This window comes from Pleurodeles waltl, chromosome 4_1, assembly GCF_031143425.1.
Source record: "Pleurodeles waltl isolate 20211129_DDA chromosome 4_1, aPleWal1.hap1.20221129, whole genome shotgun sequence".
Lineage (NCBI taxonomy): Eukaryota > Metazoa > Chordata > Amphibia > Caudata > Salamandridae > Pleurodeles > Pleurodeles waltl.
Genome location: NC_090442.1, coordinates 1,023,494,687 through 1,023,506,796, shown reverse-complemented (window position 1 = coordinate 1,023,506,796; position 12,110 = coordinate 1,023,494,687). Strand labels below are relative to the sequence as shown.

The following is a 12,110-nucleotide window of genomic DNA, read 5'->3' as shown; positions in this document are numbered from 1 at the left end:
CCTCCTGCGTCAGACTCCAGTACCCCATGGTATATCTCCAGTCAAGCATTTAAACCCTCTGAACTACCAGCATCTACCATCAGTACTGAGCAGTCACCCACGACTTTGCACCGTCCGGTGTACTTCCTGTCAACTACGTGGCATATCGAATTACTTTAAACTCTGCTGAATTATGGAAATTCTGCATTCTAATTGGAAATTTTAAGTATAAATCCAACCTACATTACAAATCTCTCCATGTATTGCATCAACCATTATTCCTTCATGCACGTCAAAAGAACTGCAACAAAATAATTCACAAACGTGTACACATGAAAATTGCACGTGCAGCACCGACATAAGTGACACAGTGCAAACAGGAAAAGTTCATTACAATGGCTCTTGCATAGTTTTTTTTTTTATGACTCTAATGAGACTCATATTCCCTTGTCACTTCCACCAATCTGTATTACACTTTAATCCAATATTAATTACATTGTAAATTGAATGCAATTTATCTGCTGTTGTTAGTATACAAGGCACACCAACACCCTAGTATAAAATAAAAAGATAAATGATAATGTGTCACTGAAATATGCAATACATTTGCGATAAATTCAAAAAAACATCACCAGAGTTAACCCCAAAGACAGGGGTAGCGGAAGAACCATGACGCCCTTTGACTGCCACTTTCACCACACACACACACACATACTTACACATACACACAAATTCACATTTGCATACACTCTTCCTCACATACACACTTGCTCCCGCAAGCTTACACACAAAATACATTTAAAAGCATTTTTACTTACCCCAGCTGCCACGGAAGGGCATATTCCAGCTGATTGTACTCAATCGATTATTATTCACTATTAGTGTGATAACAAATAACAGACAATAAAGAGAGTGGAGCCCCAACTAACGTCCATAAGGACGAGCTGCCACTGTGTTCCTGGCACTGAATTTGCCACCTCTGAGGCCAAGGGTCGCAAAGGCAGTGCAAGGCATAGCAAAGGCAAAGCCAGGGCTTGCAGCTGCGACCCCTAAATGTCCATGGTAGTAGTATCATTTTAACCAACTACACTTGACTTTCTTTGGGAATAAAAGTAATTTCCTGGCTAGCTCTCTTCATGTTCCTAATGCCACATCAAAAACCTCACAGCAAGAAGCACACACTCATAAACCCACAGGCAAACTCCCCTTTCTAAAATAACAAATCATAAAGATTGTCTCCAGCAGTCTGCTCAACCTTATCTCAACCATATCTCCAAACCAACTTGTTGCATCCATATTAGCCTATGTAGTTGGTAAAGACATTGCAAACGACAAATATACTACTGACTGCCAACTCCAGCTCAAGGTGCCTTGTTTAAAATACTTTGCAAAAATGAAGACTCTTTTTCAATCATCTGTTGAGCTTTTGATCATAGCTGATCCTGGTGTCTCTTCCCCTTAGTACAATTCTTAGTGCAGCTCATTCTGATGTCCATGTAGGATTCCCACCCATTGGGACCCATCTAAAAAGCCATCAAATAAGACCTTTGCCAGCTTCATCTTCTACAAAACTATCAACATATCACCCCCACCAAAATAGGTGTATTATGAGCTCTGACACTGTTGATCATTGGTGGTGAAAACTCTGCTCCTGCAAGTCTACCTAAAACCTCCATTCCACCTTTGAATCCTACTGCTCACTTTGACTTTGAAGCAAAGAAATCTCACCATGGTATCCCCCTGGAAGTACTGATAACCTTCACAATCATGTGTCATTTTCAAGTTCATTAGTTCATGGCAACCACTATGTGTGACCTACAAACTACCACTACTCAGGATCTCTTGCAGAGTCAAGAATAAATTCTGAATTTTGTCTAACCAAGCCTTATCTGTCTTTGTTCTAGGACTCTTGAATACTTTACCTTGGGAAATTAATATAGCCATAGCAGGCCCACTCCAGTGTTAAAGGCCAGAGCTGGTATAGCCCTGCTACGAAGGGCTATAAGGCTATTAGAACATTCTGCCACTAGAGGGCAGAGTGTTCTAAAAAATAAAACAAAGTCGTCTGTGAGGCCTTTGTTCACAGCTTTTGCTGTGAACAAAGAACATTAGAATGTTGACAATCAGGCTTCTTCCAGCCAGTAAAAGCCCTGAGCACTCCATTGTCTTTAATGGAGCTCCCAACATTCCAGTGTTATAATCTGGATTTTACCCTCCGGCCCCATTCTTCCTCAAAGTGCTGACGGCCAACATTCCAAATTTACTTAAGGAGAACTTGATGATATTTTTATCAGCTCTGCTGTACAGTCTCGCTGCTTCAGACCTCTTGATGCCCAAAACTACTGTGATATGATTGCCCGCTCTTTACAGAGTAATAATTTAACTTTGGAATATTTTTAAACTATAGACACATCTCTATACAGATTGTAGATGAGATTTGTAGATGATGTGCTCGTATTAGTCAACATCCATACCCAGGGACATTTGGGTCATTTAGGTCATCCCAAATTCTGCAGGAGGTAGCCCCACACTTAACATGCCTATGTGCTATTTTGATGTGTTAGAGATTCTTGGTGAGAGTGGTGTAATCTCCCTAAAACAATGCCCCTGACAGTTATCCTGATGAAGAAAGTCTGAGGAAGCGGCTTATTTATAAAGTTATTTTGGGTACACAAATCCGTTTCTCTATCATTGGCCCGGGAACAAGGGCAGAGCACTTGGGGGTTAGTTCGCCAACTTGGGCATTTGTAATAGATGTTGGCTGCTCCTAAGTGTGTTTTCTCCTCCCAGGACAAAGCGGCTATAAATATCCAGTACAGATGAGAAGATATCCCAGTACAGCGAGACATTGCTATAACGTGACAACAGGCCAAATCTACATGAGAACTGTAGGAGCGGAAGGTAAGTGTTCTAGACAGAAATTCAGACCAACAAACAAATCAGATTTTATATACGGACTCTCGTTCGCCTAGCAAACCGTTTACCAACAGACTGGGTCACAATTTGGTGTGTAATTAACACAAATCAAGTGTGGGATAAAAGCTGTTTAATTTGTTCCATTTTGTTTAGAATACATATAAGCCTGACGATATAAGAACTTATATGTGAGAACTACACATGCAGAATACCTGTTTTCAATTTATTGATTCGTTTTCACAAAATAAACATTTTGCATCAATTTTCACAATAATCTGTTGATCTTGCAGCATTGTGTTTTAACTGCGCAGCAGTAATGCATTTAAAGAGCAGATACAAAAACGGTTAATATACAAAAGTTGCTACTTTTTAATGTAGAACCAAGGATACTGAAATTGCTTATGTTTATGTAAAATAAATCTTTCGAAATTATACTCGCTTGATTTTACTTTTCCCCTGGTTTAAGCGAATTGATGTAGTTGATTATTTCTCTGTGAGGTGCTAAGTGCCCAAGTAGACTCCTGGATCTCTGTACTGAAGAAGTCTACTAAGTCACTGGAATAGCCAAAACTGGTTGATGTAAGTTATTTGGCAAACGGTGTTAGGGTACCCTGATCAGTACAGTGATCTTCAATTTTGAATCCAATTTGTCACATGCACACTGTGTCGATTCCCGCTTGCTGTGTTTTTTTGCAAGTTAATATTTTAGACACGCAAGTGCACACCCTCGATTAATTGATACATTGATTAACCCAGAGTATTTCCACAAAGGTAACAGTGACCCACGCTAATTTTATTCCTTTGCCTTTTGATTAATACTTGATTGTTCTGTCATTTTGTTGCCTAACTTTTCTATGACCTCTGCTGTAGCATAAAGAAGTACAGAATTGTTACTTTTGCTTTCACCCCCAACCTTAGTCTTTTTAGGGTCGAGCCTGCGTCGCATGCGCTTGCGCATTAGTATTGCTTGCAAGATGCTTTAGGAGTTAGAAAAGGGCTCGGAGACCCGTCCACGTCACGTCAGTGTCTTTCATTGGTTCGTGGGCTTGCCTGTTAATATCTTCTTGCTTTCATTAGTGGAAGGCACGCATACGTCATGCCTTTTCTGGTGGTTAGCCCTCCTCGAGCACAGCGACCATGTACTGAAAACATGCAAGGCTCACTGGGTTTGTGGACTACTTTTTCTCTATTTTCGCAGCGCGATCTTGCTTGGCAGAAGTCAAGCACTTTGCATAATATCGACCCGGGTACATAGTTAATTACACTTTTGCCGGTTACCTAGATAACTGCACTTTTGCCGATAGGTTTCATTATGAGTGAACTGTAGCAGTGCGATCTAGCTGTTTTTTTCTTTCAATCTGGCAAGAAAAATCCGGTTGTGAGTTTACAACTGGTAATAGCTGTAACTCGGACAAATGCGAGACCCTAGTGCATTGCAAATGCTTGCTTAGTGTTGTGGCTCCTGATCAGTGTCTTTCCAAGATATCACAGCCATTTAGTTATGATATGGCAGGTAGTTTATTTGATTGTGTATAATAACAATCAGTTGTTGAAGAGGAAATGAGGTTGGGAAGAGTTTATTTAGTCCACGAGGAACGTATCTCTGTGCCACACTATTGGCCATTGATATGATTTTGTAGCTACCCACATGCTGGGGAAAATTCAAAGGAGGCACTGCTATATAACTAACGTTTTTCTTGTTCCCCATTTTATGTCAACAACATCAGCGACTCTGACCACTTAAAAGTGGTTTGGGTGTTGCAAAGGTATTTTTTATTGGACTAACCGTCAGTAAATTTTCACCCGGATGGAATTGGGTCCCCCTTCATCCTTGAGTAACTTCATCTATAGGAAAGGGATTTGCTGGTTTAGCAATGGATTATCTTAAGTTGTCATAGAGCACATGATTCTATCCCAGGTTTGAGTGAAAATAATTTGGTTACTTTTATATTTTGTCTTTTTGTTCTCAGATTCTTTAAGATGTTGATGAAATTAATGACCATTGTTCTTCTACTGAGCCTCAATGGAGGGCTTGCAATACCTGGTAAGTGTAAAGGTTTTATACATCTGAGTGCTATCTACGTCTGATTTTTCCACCTTTACCTACAGACTTTGGCATCTGTGAGAGGGGCAATAACTAAAGAGCTGCTTGAGCTGTAGCAGGGATACAAATGCTCACTATTTTATGGCATCAATGATGTTAATCTCTAGCCACGTTTTCCTAATTGATCTACAAAGGACTCTTAGTGACACAAACATCTCAGAGACCACCGTTCACTTTACACCATAAAATAGGCAATGTGGGACCTGAACTCAGTGCAAGCTCAGTGTACCAGCAAGACTGTTACTGCAGTCTTCTGTCTAGTGTCATGATGTCTGCTGGACCCAGGCACACATCTTAAGACATTGATCTAGAAGCCTAGGAATTTGAAGGCAGTGTAAGCAACTACAATACCAACAGATTGGGTCACAATTTGGTGTGTAATACCACTATGGAATGTTTAAGTGAAGAGCAATTTGTGGCCAACCTCATCATCCTCTGGAAGAAGCTGCAGCTGGGCAGAAGGTTCTGATAACATATCTATTGCAGTCTGCATCCCAAGAATCATGTTTATAGAAAACATAATTGAAAGAGGATTTGGGGGCTCTCGTTGGTGTTGCACCACCAGGCTCTGTTGTGTCGACATCTCCACAAGTCACACAGAAAGGAGGAAGATGTTTGAGAAGGAGACTCAGATGCCTGAGCTGACCTCCCCTTCAACTTGGAACTGGCTTATGTCTGTGTGAAGCAGTCTTACACAAGAAGAGTGTCCAAGGGTACTCGGCCTGTGGCACCTGCATGTGAGCTACTAACTACTCTTTAAATAAGCTAGCATAGAGTAGTACATGTTTGTGGTGAATAGTGCTAGAGTGATGGAAAGTGATGGGCATTGAGTACTGCTGCCGTGGCCATCCAAGGACACCTAGAAACAATGAAGCATTAGTGAGATTAACAGGAATACAAGTGCATGATAATAAGACCTTGCAGTGGATGGAGCCCTACCAGAAAATGTGTCTCCAAACACCAGGACAGAAGGAGTACAAACCCCACAGACCAGGGATTAAGAAGATCTCACCCTTGCCAGGCTATACGAGTGATGTATACTGGGTGTGATGAGCTTCAACTCAGAATGCTGGCACAACTGAGATGCAGAATTTGAGAAATGTGGTCATGGTCTCCATGTTAGCTACTTTGGAACAGTTAACCTATGATTCCACCTGAAAATTGTAATCCAGCATGCCTTTCTGGGTTTACAGACACATACATCATTTTACATAATCATTGTGGCCCTAATGGGATTATTTTCGCTTAAATTACCTATATTAACAATGCCACTTTTAGGACATACCCAAAAAGCACTTTTAGGGCAAGAGAAGAGACGGTCAGTCCTAGGAGATTTGTTTCAAAAGCCAAAATATTTCCTTGTTCTCTAGGTGGTGAGTGAATATTTGAGTCTATCTTGAGATTGTTGACCTGTTGGTCATGGAGGAGGTTGGGTCGAGCTCACATCCATGAGAAGTTAAATAAAGTTACAGGACAAGAGTAATGCTACTGCTACGGAGACTGGGTAGGCTTACAGTAAATTAACAAGAGCTCCATGTGTTCAATGCACATGAACATAGACACAGTATCTAGTGAAGACCTGATAGTCATGGTGGTTAAGAGATATGAACTACACATGTTGAATCTTCATGAAAATATAAAAGGCCAGCAGTGGAGATCTGACAGTCATGGTGCTTAATAGATATGAACTCTTATGTTTCCTGTACATGAACCTTCACTCTGGAGATGGTGAAAACTCAGTGATCGTGGTCACTCGTAGGTATGAATGCTAACTATTCAATATACATGAACGTATATCTGGGATACTGTGAAGATATGTTGGCCTTGATAGATAAAAAATATATGTTCAACACATCCAAAGTAATGAGTGTAGACACGGGTTATAGTGAAGATCTGACAGCCTAAACTCTGTTAAGGCATGTTCAATGTTCATGGCCATACATAAATGGCTGTTACGTTTAATATGTATCTTATATGGAGCTAACCTAACTTCAAAGGGGGGTGAAGTGCTTTACAAAGAACATGTAGGTTGCAGTAGGAGGATGTTGGATGTATGGTGCTCTACATACGCAACAGTACAATGAGTGGGCTTCCACTTGATGTGATGGGAGGAACGTGGGAAAACGTAATTAGAAGGGTACGATTCATAAACAGTTCACTGAACAGTTGAGTTTTAATCTTAACTTTACACATATTTACAATTTGAGGTACAGGAAGAAAACGACTGGTTCAAAATCAGTAGGGGATTTGGCTGCACTAAGATTAATACCCAGCTATTACGATTAAAAAAAAGTGATTGTGATTTTTTTTTCTTTCTACAGCACAGATTAATTCTTTCATACAGTCGCCGACAGGTAAATATTTATTGTCTTATGGAAAAACATTTAAAGGAATAAAAAATGTACATTCATGGTGCTGGCGGGGTTCACGTGTGATAAAGGCAGGAGGAGATGTGAGGCAGCGAGAGGGAGAGAAGGGTAGTTGGGGAAAGAGAGGGCGCAGTGTAGGCAAGGCAGAGAGAGATGAAGCAGGAGGAGATATGCCACAGTGAGTGGTGAAACAGGAAAAGGTGTGTAATAGACCAACATACGAGGAGGGGGAGTGATGAAGCAATGAGTGATGCGATGGATTCTGTGTGCAACAGAATGACTCAACTAAAATTATGTAAAATGTTGGTTAGAGAGACTCAGGGTTCCCTCTTGGGACATGGCATGTGGTCGCTGTGTGGACTGTTTTTATTTCGAAAGCACTGTCATATCATAAGCAGAGACATAATGGGTGGATTTACAAAATCGAAAATAAGGGCAGCTTAATTTTTAAAAAATATATTCTAAGTTCCTTCCTGTTGCCTGCACAGGTGTGTGTCGTTTTAGATTCTTTTCTCGCCTAACTTCTTTTTAGGATCTTCTTCGTTTTAATTATAAAGCATCTACACTCAGCACCCTTTTTTGTAGTCGATATAAAACGTAAAATTGCAGTTAGTTACTTGCGTTTATTTTTAGGTCTGACCTAGGATCTGCTTTAGCTTTGAGTCAGAGCTCATGTGATGACAAAAAGTGCACACAGCTCAGTCGCTTTCCCCCACTGGGTTCAGCCCCCTTCAGCCTTTGCTTGGCAAACGTATCGTTCATAATGTGTGCCACCCCGTAAGAATATATTTTATTCCCCATCATGCTGTGTGGTATTTTAGTCCTCCTTCTGTTGCAGTGCATGGAGGGCGTACCCACCTGATTCCAACCCATATTGCTACCGCTTTTTCCAGGCTTATCCTTACTGTTAGTAACATTACTACCCCTGCCTCAAAGTTGACAAATACCAATTCTTACCCATTTCCTACTGAAACATTTAGGCCTAAGCTCCTCCCACTCCTACCTCTACTGGTATTAGTGCTTAATTTGAGCTGGTGGTTTCCGGTGCTCGGCAAAAGCACTTAGGGCCAGATGTAGGAAACTACAATTTTGCGTCTTGCAAATTGCGAGTCTGACTGATTTGCAACTCGCAAAATTGTATGCAGAAAGGTGTCTCAGACACCTTCTGCGACTCGCTATGGGGTCGCAAAGACCCACCTCATCAATATTCATGAGGTGGGTCGAGGTTTGCGACCCCATAGCGAGTCCCTGCACTCACAGGGATGGTGGCCTGCTGTAGTCAGCAGACCTCCATGTCTGTGACTGCTTTGTAAATAAAGCAGTGTTTTTTTTTTTCATTTTGCAGCCCGTTTTCCTTAAAGGAAAACGAGCTGCAAAATGAAAACTAAACCGAAACCATTTGGTTTCGTTTTTTTCGGCATTCACAAAGGGGAAGGGGTCCCATGGGGACCCCTTCCCTTTTGCGAATGAGTTACCACCAGTGTGACACTGGTGGTAACTGCGAGTTGGTTTGCGACCGCATTTGCGGTCACAAAGCAACTCAGAATGGCATTGCGGTCGCAAATAGGAAGGGAACACCCCTTCCTATTTGCGAGTCGCATCCCCAAATTGCGAGTCGGTACCGACTTGCAATTTGGGGATGAGCATCGGGTTCGGCCTTTTGCATGCCGCAAACAGCGTTTTTTGCAGCTTGCAACATGCAAAAGGCTTCGTACATTTGGCCCTTAATTCTTAGCACCAGTGCTTGTGGCAGTCTGCTACGTGGTGGAGCTGACTGCCAAATTTGAGTATGAGCACAACCACAGCTGTTTATTTACTCATGCTCGAACAATTACTAATATGTGCCACCCAAGCCATTCTTATAGCTCTGGGGGCTTGAATAGAGTGAATTGTCAGGCTTGCAGGAGTGTGCTGGTTAGTAGCTGTGTTCATTCTGTAATTGGCAATGCTGTCAGGGGCATTGGATGATGCAAGCTGCTGTGTCCTCCTGACGAGGGCCCTGGCACTTATTGTTTTACAAATGAACCACTGACTGGTACTAATATTTGTACACCAGCGTTGACGTTGACCACTTCTGATTCTTATCCCTTCTCTACTCTCACCTGCAGGCCTCCTTCCGCCCTCATGCCTACCTGTAACACTATGATTAACATTATAATTTTCTTTATTGTTGCTCCTACTAATGCCTACTCTTACTTACGCCTTCTCACTTCCCACCCTAACTTCTACTTATGCCACATCTTACGTTTACTTTTTCACCACTTACTCTGTTTTGCTACTTTTTGTTCTTGTGCTTAATCTTTCTCCCACCTTTACTCCTGCTCTTACCCTACTATTACTTCAGTTCATACTCCAGCACTTTCTCTCCTATTGTCTTCCAACTCATCTCTTTCTGTCTTGTATGATTTTGTGTCATCTGTTCTCATACGATGCATGTTTCTTGTGCTCCAACTCTCCTCCATATGACAAACCTCTCCCCTATATTTCTCTCTTCCCCTCAATAAATTGACTTGGCTACCCCTTCCTCGCCGAAGGTGATCTGAAGACAAACTACAAACTGGAAGGAAAACTATCTCCATAGACTTACTCTGTAGACTTGTCACCACTGTATATACTGAATCGCTGTATATTTCAATATTTTCTAAGCTTGTTGTGTGAGTTATTTAACTCTCTGGAATGCCACTTTAATGCACAACACTCCACAGCACTCATTTCTCAACAGTTCACTAATGTGCTAACATCATATCCACTTTCCTATTTCTAAAATCCAGCACTCCCTCCTTCACCCCAAAGGCTCTTGCTTCAACTGTGTCTGCATAAATGACCATATCACTATAAAATGCACATACACCTGCCCACTTTCTAGTCCAAGCGCCAACTCCTGTTTAATGTGCATGCAACTAAATGCCAGAACCGCAAACCACTCATCATCCTCAATTCTGGTCCTGATTTGTACGCTGCATGCATCACTGAATCTTGCCTAAATTCACATTCCTAATATGTAATTGACGCACTAGTTTCTCGAGTATACCCAATAATCCAGCTGGAACACAGTATTTTTAGATGGGATAGCAGTCATTCATTAAGACACCCTCAAATGTATCCGTGTCTGTACCCAATACAATCTTAAAACTCCTATGGATTGGATTGATGTCACCTTATCCCCATCCAAAGCTCTCTACGTACACATTTTCTATTACCTATCCCAATTCAGAACAGGCCAGTTGACAGGATATGCTACCTCAAACCAATGAACGGCTTACGAAAATATCACTTCATTCACGACTGGGGCAATGCTGATTGCAAATCTTAGGTCATCGTCGATAGCCTCACACTGCTGCACAGTTTATGTCGGCATTCCTGGCAGTTTACACACAACAGAGGCCAACTTCTGAATCTGTGCTTCACCATCCAGACATCACCAAAGGCATTCCAAACGACGGGTCAGAGCCCCACGTGTTCCACGGCGCATTCCCCCCTTTACCACAACCTTGGCCAACCATACACCTCGATGACAAGGCAGCAGGTTAGGTGAGCGCCATGTCACCCGAACCCTGGTAATGTTTATTTGATGAGGATGAATGAGATACTCGCTTTCTTTGCGTGGGAAGGATGCATTAACTGATAGTATTTGCGGAGCCTTTTTGACCTTGAAACAGATTTCGTGAAGATATCTTGTCAGACTGGACAAGCTGAAGCAAGTGAAAATGGCACCGTATCAGAAATTTTCGTCGGACGTTTCCTTTAAATGAAACCGTAATTTATTTAGAAGCCCCCGTCTTGCCATACTAGTATTTAAATTGATGCATATTATTTTAGATATTTCAAAATCATGACTGGCGGTTTCAAGGAACGCTTTGTATTTTGTTCACAATCAACATACGAGGAAGGCCAGTGGCATAACGGAAAATGGTGGGCGGCCCCAGCAGAATGTGATGAGGGCCCCCAGCCTCCCATATCTCTCAGATGTTCATTGCCCTTAGGCTGATTGAGGCGCCATTGAAGGACTGAGGACCCCATGGGGGGTTGGGGCCCCCCAGCACTGCGGGGCCTGCACTACGGCCTTGAGGAAGGCATGACTGAATATTTCGAAGCAGATTTTTTTCCCCGATGTCTGCTATAAACAATCATTGGCATAGCCAAAAGGTCGCGCCTTTGTGACCTATTGGCTTTGGCAATTGCTTTTGTCGGACCGTACAGCATTGGGGCACACACTGGACAGGAGTGTCCGTGGGGGCGGAGGAGCAAGAGGGGGCGGGGGATACAAATATTACCAGTAGTAGCAGAGATTCTCCCACCAGCCTGCAAGGACGCTCCGAAGGCCACGCATTGCAAGGAAGACAGGGGCGTTCAAGCTCCTGGAAGTAGGGATATTGGCACTTTTTTAAAATAATCACATACCTAGATCAATTATTTTACTAAAGGCCTATTAAAAACATGTCATTGCACACGTTACCAACTCAGTAGCCCTCTTTAATGATCTCATTAAAAAAAACTTTACTGAAGCCCTCCATGATTCAGTCAGGAGACTTGAAGGCTGCATTCATATTTATTTACTTATCAGTATACTCAGTGCTTTAAATGGGAAAAAATAAGTGCAGGTACTCATTAACAAATACTAGTAGTGTGGTGGGTGGGGCTAGGGGCGGGGCTAAGAGCAAGACATGGGATACTTTCACTTATATACCAGTTGCAGCACATGCCAAGGCCCATGAGAAATGTGTTTGAACAAACAAAACAAG

The 12,110-nt window shown here is 42.1% G+C and overlaps 1 long non-coding RNA gene across 1 annotated transcript in view; it reads left to right on the top strand.

Moving 5' to 3' along the window:
- Nucleotides 1-2,795: 2,795 nt before the first annotated feature.
- Nucleotides 2,796-12,110, top strand: part of LOC138288613 (uncharacterized) — a 51,324-nt gene continuing 42,009 nt past the window's right edge. The window contains exons 1-3 of the long non-coding RNA XR_011202488.1: nt 2,796-2,880; nt 4,866-4,939; nt 7,321-7,353. This is a non-coding gene — a long non-coding RNA (uncharacterized lncRNA). The remainder of the gene's footprint in view (nt 2,881-4,865; nt 4,940-7,320; nt 7,354-12,110) is intronic.